General features: G+C 49.0%; 1 long non-coding RNA gene across 1 annotated transcript; it reads left to right on the top strand.

Moving 5' to 3' along the window:
- Window positions 1-929: 929 nt before the first annotated feature.
- Window positions 930-12,794, top strand: LOC122208322. The gene is made up of 3 exons (XR_006197200.1): window positions 930-1,153; window positions 1,597-1,729; window positions 12,555-12,794. It is a non-coding gene; the product is annotated as an uncharacterized LOC122208322 (long non-coding RNA).
- Window positions 12,795-13,860: the final 1,066 nt, after the last annotated feature.

A 13,860-nucleotide genomic window follows, 5' to 3' on the forward strand; every position in this document is an offset into this window, starting at 1 on the left:
GAGACTTTAGACGGGACAGACCTTCCTGGTGGTGCCGTGATATTATTCTCCATGATTATCCTGCTCGGGTTCACCCGCACAGCCTGACTCATGAATGTAAACTTCGTCAGTGGTGGGAGGCCGCACCCCTCCTCTTGTGAAAGGCCGTGCATCGTTTTTTCAGGAGATTAACTTTTTATCTTTTAATGGTGTTAAGGAAAAGGTCAAAGCGTCTAACAGCTGGGATGTGGAAAGCTTCCAGTGAAGGAGATCAATGTTGCCAACATCAGTCTAACTCCAGAAAGTTCTTAACGATCTTGGATGCAGTTCGTGGGACAATGCGATCGAAATGATAGCTTATCCCGGTAGCAAAAATAAAACGTGTGTAAAGCAGGGTGTTATATCTGCTTGGTAGGAGGCCCTAGCCTTCCTCCTGAAAGCTACAAGCTCCGTGGGCATCTATGCTATGGGATCAAGTCTGTAAGTCCAGGCGGCTCTTACTAGGAAGTGAAACGTCCCCACGCCTCGTTAGCAGTTGAACAATGCTATTTGTTGTAACTACCCCCGTGCGTATTAGCTGAGGGCAAAACTGGACAAATCGTGACAACCGAATTTGTGAATAGTGACTCGGGAGTCTTACAGGAGTCAGGGCTGGGGAGGCATGGGTGGTGAACTTGACAGGAACTGAGGCATTCTGCTTGATGAGGAGTTAAGGTGGTAGACGGTAAGGCCAGGAGAACCCACCCCAGGCTGCTGCCCCCCACAGAGACCACCCGCCCTCTCTGGGCAAGGGAGGAAAGGCACAGGTGCTCGGCTGAGGGTGAGAACCTTGAGGCTGCCATTTATTTGTCTTACTATTTGCTTAACGCCTGTCTTCCCCACTGGACTCTAAGCTCCATGAGGGCGGGACCCATGTCTAACACAGGGCCAGATTGTGGAAGGAGCTCGATGAATTGTTCCAGAATGAATAAATGTGCGATCCAATAAATGGATGAAGATTCCGACGTTAGCCAGGATTCCGTCTTCTCGGCCCCCAAGCCTTTGTCAAAGGGAGAACATTCAATTCCCCTGATGGCCTGGCACGTGACGGGACATCGCCCTTCATCCCGCTCTCCCTCCACCTTCCACCCGTGGCCCGTGTTTCCACGCCTTGTGTCTTTCAGACCACTAACCTGTAAGTTCCTTGTGGGCTTTCTGACACTTCCTCTACGCCGAGTTGGGACCCAGGGGGGATGCTAGTCAAGAGAGTCTGGGACCAGTGGAAATGGGAGCTCCCACCCCACTGCTGTGTCCCCAGCCCCCTGGGGTCCAATGACAGCACTGGGTGGCCAGAGTTGCCAATCCTCTGGAGAGCAGGGGGTGAAACGATCTCCCTTTAGGAAACAGGACGACCGGCTCCTGGGTCCTGAGCGGCAGGGGCTGTGGAGGGAGGCAGGACCCCAAGACGATAGGCCTCTCTCTCCTAGCCACAACCGTGAGTGCCTCTAAAGCGGGGGCCATAAGTAACTTTGTGTCCCCAGCCCGGGACGGATACAAAGTAGGTCCTACGGAAGGGTCGAATGAACGAGCCAACGAATGCACGGCTGGATCTCACCGGCGTTCTCCCCTCTCTGCCAGGATCTGAGAAAGAAGTGCTCATAGCAGCGACGGCCCCCCAGGGTCGGCTTCCTGGCTTCTAATGGGGTTCACGGTCTTCACAGTGGAGTGCCACCAGCCACATCTCTCCTGCGTCCGTCGCTCTGCTATGCGGGTGAGGAAGGCGTCATTGAAGCTGGATTTCTCTGCCTGGCTCCATCCTTACGGCCGGCGTGACGTCGGTTGAGTGGCTTCTCTGAGTCTCAGTGTTCTCGTCTGTGCAATGGGATGATAATAATTCCTTGCGAGCTTGCCGCGCGGACTTAAGGCCCCGTTTTTGGTAAAGTATTGGCGTTCCTATTCTCATCCTTTTTCTCATCTGAGGCTAGAGAGGCGGGGCCGACAGTCCGCTGAAAGCTGGCAGGATGCTGAGAGAAACCGAAGCACGAAGATGTGGGCAGATATGGGGTTTGGGTTTTGTACCCGGGACGCAGAAAACTCGTGAAGCCAATCTCTCTGTCCTGGGCACGTAGACGGCACATTTCTTCCCAGGAGGTGCCTCTTGGGCTCCTGGAAAGTCACTGGGGGCAAAGCGAGGCCGGGGGTTGGGGAGGACCCCTCGGGAGGGACAGCATTGCCCCAGGCTGTAGTTTAGATCCTTGGGGAACACAGAGTGAGACTTCCCAGTCTTTCCCGGTCTTCTACTAGCCAAGGCCCCGCCCGTCCCTTCAGAAAGCGGTTGCCTTCTGGAACAATAGCACAGGGTTTCTGGTGTTCTGTCCTTACCTGAGCTGAGAGCGTTTCCTCGGGTCTTTTGCTGCCCACGTCTTCAAAAGGGCAGGTCCCTTTCCCAGCAGAGTGGGCATCTGGCGTCCAGGCATCCAGCTTGAGTTCTCAAAACCCCGCCAGCCCCTCGAGAAGCAAACGGTCTACACTCCCACTTTTAACCAAGACATCCGGGAAGCTGGCTGTGTGTGTTCAGAAATGATTTCCCGAGGGTATGCTAAGAAAGGCTAGTCCAGGAAATGGTGGCATCTTCCTGGGAGGAAGCCCTTCTAGATAGGAAGGACCGACCTCAGGGGACACAACCTTCCCCTTCCTCGGCTGTAATCTCGGGGATTCTTGGCCTGTGAATGGTTCGGAGTCTTCTGATTTGATTTCTTCTACCCTGCAGGGGACAGCATTGGGTAAAGAACTGTGGAATTCATGTGATAAAGGAAGAAACATTTGTTCTCAATTATCCAAATTATTGTTTGCTAATTGAAGTACAAAAGGGATATTTTTTCTCTCTCTCTTTTGGTTGGTGTAAGCCCCCCTTCCCTTAAATCTCTTTGACTGAGCAAAAATGCTTTTGGAGTGTTTACTTTAATCCATACATCATTTTTCCTGATTAGTAGCTGTTCAGTAATGTCCTCGCTCACGGGGCAAGCTTTAACCTGAGCTCAGTTTGTCGTCAAAGTTGCGGAAACGGATACACGTTACCTAGACACCACTGCCTATCTGTCGCACTGGCTGGATGTTTCAAAATACGGGTGTCGGTTTGGGGGCCAAAACTCCACCCAGCCCTCCACCGCCGTCCTGTAGGCTTTCTCACGGAGTATTTTCTTAGGTCAGGTTTTCCGGAAATAGACTCGGAGACGGAGACTTGCGTGCAGGACGTGTCCTCGGAAACACCACCTGCCGGGGAGTGAGGCAAGCGAGGGGTTTGGGGAGGGGGGCATTGCAGAGACCACACCCGATGCAGCGCGGAGCATAATATCTGGGACGGTCCCTCAGAGATGTTCCAAACTGAGACCAAGAGGCTGGGTGGGCTTTGGGGGCCCAGCGCTGACCAGTCTTTGGATACGAGTTGCCAAGGAGGGGGTGTAACCTTGGGTGAGGTGGCTCTCCTAAATGCCCAGAGAGGGAAGCAGTTGTGAGCAGTTAGCAAGCCTCACTCCAGGGTGGGCTGGGGCTGACGGGGGCAGGGATCGAGCCCCTGCAGCCTGAAGGGGCGCCCAGGTAGCACCCCGCAGCATCCGCTGCTCCCCATATATCCCCAAACCTCCTTCAGATGCGAACGACGGATGGACGCAAGTGCCTGTTGAAGACACATCTGAAAAGTCAACGGAAACCTTTTCCGCTGCAGACGCTCAGACGTTGCGGTCCTCAAACTCCTTCCAGAATGGAACCCTGCGAGGTGGACGGTAGCTTTGTCTATTCTGGGCAGACGCAAGGAAGTTCTCTCTGAACTTCGGCCAGCGATCTAGGGAACTGACGATGTAGAACAGTTCCACGGGCCATCTCCTTCCTTGCCCGTCATCTATCATCCCGACCCTCCACCTCCTTTCTGAGTGATGACTGCACCCTAAACACATAAAATTAATCGCCGCTCGAGGCCAGCCAGGTGTCTCGCCTCCAGAAATTATCTCACTGCTGCAAAAGAACAGCTCGGATCTGATAACGTCTCATCACTTCATATAAAGAGCACCGCGAGGTCGTACGGGAGCCCCCCTGACAGGTTTGCAAAGTTCCGGGAAGCCCAGAGCCGCCTCTGGCTTCGTGCAAAGATCAGGTGATAGTCGTTGCAGGTAAAGGCCCTGTTTCAGGTAAAGAAGGAACACCTTGACTCAAAGCCGTGCTAATTAAATCACCGGCTTCCAACAAAAGAGAATGCTGGTAAGGGCAGAATCAGGTGTGCACGCAGCATCGCGCTCTGTTCCTTCTAGAAACTTGAGGATGGCTTCGCAGAAGTCAGGCACGGGCTGGGAAGAAGCCCTCCAACTACACACTTAGCAGCAGATTATTACATAATCCAATGAAGCTCTGATTTTGAAATTCCATATGACAAGCCCTGCTTAGCTGAACGGTGGCTGATGGCAGCCGTCTCTTGTATCCCGTATGTATATTTTATTTTAACTATGCGGCCCTCTGGCAACGTCCTGTACATTTCAATCAATCAGAAGCTCCATTTGCCAGCTCCGCGTGGAGTTCAGCGCTTCTGAGGATTTGGCAGAGAGAAAACAATCACGGAGATAGATCTAAAAATGATTGTCTTAATCTAATCACGTGGCATTTCCAATATCTAAATCCGGGAAGGAAGCACATTCTTGCAGTACACAGAATGCAAGATCCACAAATGCCAGGCGGGTTTTTACCAACGAGCTTGGCCTCCGTTTTAGATTAGCGGCAAATCCTCATAACTTGGCTCTAATTGAGAGCTTAGCTGTTGCTATTAAGTTCCTTTTCAGGAACAATACTGCCGACACCGTTCCCCTTGCTGAGAACATTCTCCCTCTCTATCGGAAACTATCCAAATGGATGAGAATTAAGACAAACACTTTATAAAATAACACTCCCCAAAGACAGGTTGGCATGTTTGATTAAGAGAAGCCTCAGATAGAGTCTGTGAATAAAATAAAGCTATCCTAAGTGTCTCGGGGCTTTGCCTTGCATAAGTCTGCGTTGTAATTCTACTCCTCCCCTTCTCTCTCTCTTTCTCTGTCTCTCTCGGAGCCCAATAAATGCATTCTTGCCACACTTGATGCAGAAGAGAAGGAAACCGAGTCTCCGGGAAGTGACCTGGGTGCCTCTTCAATCTCCATCATCTTGTCTGTTTCTCAAAGTCCTTCAGAAAAGCCAGACCTGCACACACAGCGGGGTCTGGGAGGGCAGGCAGCTTTGGCTGCATCTGACCTTGGTCCTTCTGATGCAGAGTTCCCCGGGGTGGTGGTGGGGGCGGGGCGGGGGGGAACACGTCGGTCCAGCCTCAGAGCCAACAGACACCCAGCCTCCAGGCTGGTTAGTACGCAAAACAGCAAACAGTGCCCAGGAGCCCAGGATAAACAGGTACCCTCTAAATCGGCCAGTGGGGCAGGCTGGGAAATGGTTGCAACCGAGGCATAAGAAGCCAAGGGGGGGGTGGGGGTGGGGAGGAAGAGATCTGATAAAATAACCAGGAGGGAAGAAAGTTCATATGGCAGATACTCATAGTTGAAAAGGTCCGACAACTTGCCTTGTCGTCCTGAACCTGTACAGATGGCTCCCGGTGACAGCTGCATAATAAATTGTGCCTCGTGAGGTCAGCAGCCCAGATTTATTGGACTGTATATAAATGTGTGACTCTGGTACTGGCCTTACTAAGGGCGGTGACGACGACACATTTATCGGCCGGGGGCGGGAGGGGGACGCGAAATCAAATCAAATCCATCCTAAATTCAAACCTACCCTAAATCCACACATCAACATTCGGGGTGAAGAATCAATATCAGTTTTCCCGACGTGCCCGTGATACAGTTTGTCATCCGACAACCACCTCCAGCTCGCAAGAGCGTGAACATGAGCATTCACGTTTGCTCTCCACCCGGGATCAGTGAGTGTCAATGCCTGAGGAGTCATTTCTGAGGGTTGGCGATCCCCTCCTGGAACCAAAGCTCCCCAAAGGGTGAGAAACGCAACCCCGTCCGCATGATTTTTTCGGTCACCTCAAAGTTGAAGACGAGTATTTTCTCCGTGTGAAATGAAGAGTCATCAAGGTGAATGATGGTCGAACGCGGGGTTCCAACACTTCGTTCTGTCTTAATTACAGAACTATAGGGAGGGCGGCATTTTCAGTATCCTTAAATGATTATCTTAAGAGCCCTGGGATGGTGAGTGTGGCCTCTCCAAGGCTTAGTCGTAAACATATTGTAGCTGAGAATGCTGTCTTGCTGTTCTACTCTTTCCACACGCACACACGCGCGTGCGTGCACGCACAAAACTGTTCCCCTATCCGCCTGTTAATATTCTCGCGTACGGGAGGCTCAATTAACTGTGGAATTCAGATGACTGAGTGTAGCAGGAATTCGCAACTAGAGCACACCGGCTGATTGAATTATCCTACATCCTTCTTTCAATCTGTTTATATGCATCCTCTTACTGGGAAATGAATCCGTAGGAAGTCAGCCTTGTGTCTACCGAAGCTGTCAAGGCCAGGGTAAGTTTTGATTTGAGCCTTTGCTAAGAGGATCCCGAAGGCATTTTGATTTATCCACAGGACTCTTCCATCTCAAATGGAACACACTTAAAATAATAGAAAAACACAGTTAAGTTGGCCTAATGAAAGTTGGGGACGTCAGGGAGATGAAATAAAGTTTACGAAGGTATGCCCCATCATAGCAAGTTCACTGTCCTCTGCAATGGAGCGTAAGAATATCGATTGACTGCAGTGACAGCTAGCTTTCAGAATATTCATAAAAAAAGAGCAGCCTCATCTCATAGGTGTATTAAAGTATAACTTAGCCCCTTTTGGGAAAGCCGTGTCACCAATTCCAGCAGTGAATAGTGATGCATAAAATTGAAGGAGAAAATGTGCAGAAAAATAAGCATACATCAGAAGCAGGGTCAAGAACCTAATTTCACAGTGACACACTAGTAATTTGGCTTTGAAAATTTTTGTCAATTCCAAATTCATTTGAAAAAGCATGGCTCGGAAATGCCGGCGTCTGAATATGAGATATGCCGGTGTCTGAAGAGGAGATTCCAATATTTATGGCACAGTTTACAAATACATTACCCCTGTCACAGTGAAATAAGTCACATACTTACATGCTGAGTGGAGTCAGTCCAAAGGTGTAGGCATCAGGGAGAAAGATAAGGAGACGAGTAATTAGTACATTAATCTTTTTTATGATATCATTCTTCAGACATGTATGATCGTAATGTAAATTAGAAATAAAGGAGGGTTCGTGGAAAATAGAATTAATTCCAAGGAGGTCAATCACCATACAGTAACTGCATTAGAAGCATGGCGTAATTTACGGCAACGTTTGTCCGTCTTCCTGCGTGTGGCTGATTGCGATTGCTTCTGCTGAAAGTCAGCCTGTGCGATAACATTCTGCGTCCTAATGAAATTCATTTGCAGTACAAAAATTTGAGTGAATCCAACAAGGGCTGTTACAGGCCTTAATGGCATTCTATGGATTATTGATTTTTGATTTAGTTTCTGCTCAAGAGAAGCCCATTTTAACAGCACCATTACCTCCATAACGATTAGAGACAAAAAGTTAATTATGTAATTATAAAGCCAATAACAGACTTGTCTGGTTTACTTTGCTTTAGTCCGTTTAAACATTATCTCTCGTGTGCACATCATAACAGGCGGGGTGTGAGAAGAGAGATTAACGCCATGAAAGCAGATGTGAAATTTAATTCTCCAGGCCATCGCTGTCTGGGAAACCATTAAGTAATCACAGTATTCTCCCTCTATTAAATTCACGGCTGCCACATCACACACAAAAGGTGGGCGAGGGTGCAGCCGGGCCTTCCCGTCCTATTGAGTGTAACCCGGCCCCAGCCCGGGGCGCTAGGGCAGAAAGCCCAGCACCGGGCGCCTCTGTCTATTTGAAAACGAACAGCTTCGGAAAAATCAAACGTAGGATGTCGTCCCTAAGAGAAACCAAGGGACCGTTTTCACCTTGAAGAGGGGACCGGCCGGTGGGAAATCGGGAGCCAGCTCCGGCGAAGGTCACCCGGAACTTTCTGATGCCGGGTCTCCCCGTCTTTGGCCGGCTAGTAGGTGACTCTCGGAGATCTAAACGTGTTAACCGCCCTCCTCAAGTGAAGTAAGTCACCCGGAGAAAGGCAGATACAGTATATTTTCACTCTTATGTGGATCCTGAGAAACTTGAGGGGGAGGGGAAGGAAAAAAAAAGAGAGAGGAAGGGAGCCAAACCATAAGAGACTCTTAAAGACTGAGAATAAACTGAGGGTTGATGGGGGGGGAGAGGGGGAGGAAGGGGAAAGGGGTGATGGGCCTTGAGGGGGGCACCTGTTGAGATGAGCACTGGGTGTTGTATGGAAACCCATGTGACGATAAATTTCATATTAAAAAAATAAAATAAAATAAGAACAAAACAAGTGCTTCCGAATGGACAGCTTCAAATGCAATCCTGCTTCCGAGTTTGCAGAGCGGGCAGGGTGCCATCCCCGGAGTGTATCTGCCTTCGTGTGTGGGCGCGCGTGGGGGCAGGTGAATGTGCGCATTCCTCAAACGGCGCTTCCAAAAAAAAAAACAAAAAACAAAAAAAAAAACCACCACCCCCTGGCTGAGAGTTTCTATCTCTTGGTGGGATCTCCTGACCTCATCTGGAGAATGCCTGCCTCCCGCCCCAAACTCGCTTTAAGAAAATCTGTACCAGGAAAATTTCACACGCAGAGAGAAAGGGGGCTGCGGACAGCGGGGGCCAGGCCCCGTGGTGGGTTGCGGGAGAGAACCTAAAAAGGCAGCTACGTCGAACGCAGCAATCCACACGCTGTTAGCAAGAGTCTCGAAGTTCACGGCTCAGGTTAAGCATGCGAGCTGCTGGGAACTTTTCTCCCAGCAGATGAAACTGTCACAGAGTTGGGGGCGCGCGTGGAGGATAAATAAACCAGAGAGAAACCAAAGACACGGCTCATCGATTTAAGAAGGCCAGTTTCTTGTGAAAGTTTACACTCACCGAGTGCCCCCCCCCCTCCCCCGGGTGCGGGCATTACAACTGCCCAGGGACCAGCAGAGGACAAAGGATCTGTCGTCACTCGCCAACGTAGCCCTTCTGCCACCCCAGGGCTGTTGTGCCTCACCGACCAGAGAGGGCCATCCACCAACTGGACGACGGATTGTCAATCAAAGGGCATTCGAAGGAAGTCATTCGACTCACTGTCCTTCGGCCGCTTGCAAGGACTTTTTTCGGAGTGGCACAGGCCTGCCGGACCGCAGCAAACAGGTTACTTCACCACGCCAAGCCCGCTGAACGTTGCTTCTGCGAAGGACACGTTCACGGCACCCCGAGCTTGTGGTTAGATTCCAGCCGCCGTCCTGGAAATAACAGACCCATGTTCTGTGCCCCGCCAGCTCTGGCTTTAGCGTTGTCCAGCTATCCATACCACCCCCTGCCCCCGATTTTGCAAGAGAACCCCCGAGAGAATCAGGCACCAGGAAAACAAAACAAAACAAAACAAAAAACCGTGTCGATCTTCTCAATTTAGAGCCGCAGTCCCATTTAAATACATCTTGGGCTTGCTTGCTTTTCCTTTGGAGCCTTTGCAAAGAAATCCAACCTCATTAGACTCAAACACCAATCTCTCGAGAGCATCTCTCTCTTTCCACCCCGCTACTATGGGACAAACTCACCAGCCTCCAGCATCAGATGAGGAGAAAATAAACACCCAAGCTCGTGGAGGCCTTCCTCCATTAAGGCTGCAGAAGACGGGCATTTACCTTCTCCGTGGCAGAAAATTTGTCCTTAATCCAAAGATGACCTCACCCCTTGACCTTTCATCCACCTAAAAATAAAGAGTTTGAAAAAGAAAATATTTCTAGCACGAGGAATAGAAGTAAGAACCTGCCTCCCCAGGTGCGGATTTTTTTTTTTTTTTTTTTTTTTAACTTGACATCCTTTTACATCAAAATCCACTGCTTTTAAACTCAAGGCGAACGGAATCGCCAGCCCAAACTCCCCTGATAGGAACTTGGCAGGATGTCTGCCTTGTCATACCCTACTTGTCTGATGCATAATACCTGGATTTTTTTTTTTAAGTCGACTTCTCCAAAATGCCTAATCTTCATATTTTTGACCCTCCTCTGTCCCCCAAGCCGTTCCCTCATTTGCCTGCAGACACGGCCCTTCTCATCAGCCGTTCTCATTTCCTACTGACACTTCTCGCCGCTCTTTGCGGTGGAAAAAAAAAAAAAAAAAAATCTGTGCTGTGAACACAGTTTGACATTTCCTGACATTTCATGAACTAATTACACTACAAATAATTAAGCATGTTCACATCTGTAACAAACGAAGGCAAAATGGTTGTCAGCGGGCGTGATTGATGACCTCCCTGAGACTTGATCTGATGAGATTCTCCCCACCCTGGGCAGGAGCCACTGCGTTTGCAATCATGCCTTCAGCCCTTTTCATCAGATCACACGGACGAGACGCTTGAAGAAAAGGATGGGAAAATTAATGACTACAATGAAATATTTGCATTTTTCCAGGGCTGGAGAAAACAATGAACAAGAGATGTGACAACCTCAATTATTTGGTGGTGCTAAGAGCTGGGAGGCAGCTCCTGCTGGAGGGAGCTGTTGGGAAGCCTGGGGGTGTCAGGCTGGCTGGAAAAATGGCAGGTGACAAGGACAACATTTTTTTTTTTTTTTTATGCTACACAGGCCCACAGAAGCTCGGCTAAAAAGACAAATTGCGGGAGCGATTTCTTATGGAGGGGGAAATTTGTCAGCATTTAAGCTTGTTCCTCTACAAAGGTTGGACCCGGGTGTGAAAATAAGCTGGGCGGCAGACAAAGGAACGCAATCTGATATCTGCCAATCCATGCAGCTGCCAATGGCTGGGTCTTCTTTGTTTAACACGGTCTGGGGGCTCTCGGCGTGGGCTGCACACTGTACAGAACTGAACACCCCCTGCCCACTGGGAACTCATTTGGAAGGGACCCCAGTCTGCTGGAGACCTAATTTGGCTTTTTCCAAAGCCAGCTCCAGCCAGTTTTCTGGGCAAATTTCCCTCCTGAAGTTGTCCAAACAAATGGATTTATCATCCAACACGATGCCAGCGTGGAGGTTCCGTGAGCCAGAATGCAAGCATAAAATAAAATAAATACCTTTGGATACAGGAGATGGCCAGGCGTCTCTCTCTCTCTATGGAGGTCCTTGCCAATGACACCCTGGCAACCGAAAATGGCAAAACGGAGTTTTTGAGGATTCATTTTTAAAGTGCAAAACAAATTCCATTATATGAAATCCTTCCATAATTTTAATTTCACAACGTATTTGTCTGTTGTTTCTAAGTGGAATAAACAAGTCAATTTACAATCCAATTAGCCGTTTGAAATTTCAGCCATTGCAATTCATCGGGTCACCATCGGACACGCAAGGACATCTAGACTATACTCGCCACGTAGAACGGCACGGAACTACCGCTTCGTTGGGCACCTACTATGTGTAAGACGCTGCGCAAGGTTCTTTACTTATACGTGTTCACTTCACTGCAACCCTACAAGGTAGATATTGACATCCACGTTACTCAGGTAAGGGAAGTGACATTCAGGAAGGTCAGGCGACCTGCCCAAAGTCACACAGCTATTACGTGGCCGAGGCAGAATTCAGACCTCCATCAATCTGGCTGCAACGCTTGGGGAAACCCCACTTCTTATTCTTTGGGTGGCCAGCACCCAGATTCCGGGTGGGTCGGTCAAGTTCATCCGTTCCCCTCGGGGTTGGTGCCCACATCAGAAGGATGCATGATTCATTGTCCTCCCTCCCACTCTTGTCCTCCTGTCAACCCCCAGCCACTCAGACTGAAATGAACATCTCCTCCATTACTGGCCTCCAAACACATCCCAAGTCCTGCCCCCAATCCATTAGTGAGATGGAACTTTCTTTATGCACAAGAAAGAAATCGGCCTGCAGGTTTGGAGGTCTCTGACTCTTAAAGTCAAACTATTCCCAGCCCGAGGGCCTCAAGGCAACAGTCAGTTCTGTCCCTTTATACCTTAAAGGAATTTGGGCTGCAACTTTTTCCGTTTTGTGTTTGAATTCTACAGGGAAGGTGAGCAGACGATCAGACGCACGTCTGCCTATTTTCTTCCTTAAAATAGGTGCTGAAAGTAGGCTCTCTAGCTTCTTGCTCAGGGCGGTGCTGGGAAGCACAGATTAAGCACAGCGGGGCAAGTCCTGTGTGAAGTGTCAAGATTTCAAGGATGGATTTCAGTGTTTTTAAATTACTAGATCATAGTGTAGATTTAAAGCCTTAGCCGTAGCCTTCCTGCTCCTTTCAACAGAGAAACTCAAATGTTTATCTACAATTTGCCCCGATTAGGCTTTTAAGAAAGCATTGTTGTTGGTTGTCCTCGGACAATAAAAGCGGGGCATTTTCGACCTTCATCCCGCAACCCGACTTCAATATCTGCTAATTCCTTTTTATAAAACAAATTGCATCAATGGCGGTCCCATTTAACCAACTCCAGCTTAAATTGTTTTTGTTCTCTTTCATAAGTTCCTTCTCCAGATTAAATGCTGCTGCGCTCCGAACGAACTGCTCTCGGCCGAAGTGGGAAAGCGTGATTTGATTAGTATAGATTCTGGAATCGGGTAAGTACTGTGTCAGTGTCCTCTCCAGAAGAGAGGTGACGTGTCATGGGATATTAAGAATGGCCATTTAATGTAAAAACTCAGATAATACATGAGTTAAATGGGGAAAATGAGAGAAAGCTTTTAAGCATTCTCCCAAGACGGATTGCAGAATAATATTATTGTACACGGGGTGGGGGGAGTGACACCATTGAGAAGCCATCACAGAAGTAGGTTTAAAATCATTAGGGCAAAAAGCATTTCAGAGCTGCAGCAAGACGGCGGCAACACGTAATGAATTATCAATAGAGACCTAGTGATTCGGTTATATTACAATATGAACAGAAAACTTCCTGTTACATAATTTTAATCTGCCACTCTGATAAATGGCTGGAGGAGGGAGCCCCGTTTCTGTTGTGAGCAAAGGGGCGGGGATGAATATGAAAGACACCAGAGAACGTTCTAAATTAAGTATTCTGTGATCCGAGGATTCACCAAACACCCAAGCTCCAGGATTCACCCGAAAGACACCCATTTCTGAGCGTGGCACAAGGCTCTCCATAAGCCATCTCGCATTCCAATGAAACCGTATTTACAAAAACCGGTGGCCGCCCCTCACGCCAGAGTTTGTGACTTCGATTTTTGAAATACTGCCTTAAAATATTGTTTATCTCGATTGCTGGGGGTTTCGGTGCCCCCTGAAACTTTGCTCCCGAGATGAACGTCTCACTGGTCTCACCCTAGTTTGGCCTTGCTGCCCATGGAACGGTAAGGTGGGCAATATGATCCTGAGCTTACAGTCTGGGAAGCTGGAGTCCGGAGAGATTTTGTAACTCAGGCACACAGTTTGTAAATGGTGGAGTCTAGGGTCACATCCAACCTGTTGGACTCAAAATCTGAGCAACCATGCTGTCTGCATATGTGCACGTGTGTGTGTGTGTGTGTGCACGTGCGTGAGGGTGTGCGTGTGTCTGTGCGTGTATAGTTAAATCTTTCCTACCCAGTATTGCCACCCCAATTACAGAATTCTTCATCGAGTTGCAAAGTACTGTTTGCCTCACTACCGAGTCCTGGGGCAAGGGAGCCACTTTACTACCTCACGGTTAAAAGGAAGGGCCTCGGTGGCTCAGTTAAGCGTCTGATTTCGGCTCAGGTTGATCTCACGATTTGCAGGTTCGGGCCCCACATCGGGCTTGCTGAAGTCAGCACAGGGCCTGCTTTGGGTCCTCTGT

This window comes from Panthera leo, chromosome E2 (assembly GCF_018350215.1).
Source record: "Panthera leo isolate Ple1 chromosome E2, P.leo_Ple1_pat1.1, whole genome shotgun sequence".
NCBI lineage: Eukaryota > Metazoa > Chordata > Mammalia > Carnivora > Felidae > Panthera > Panthera leo.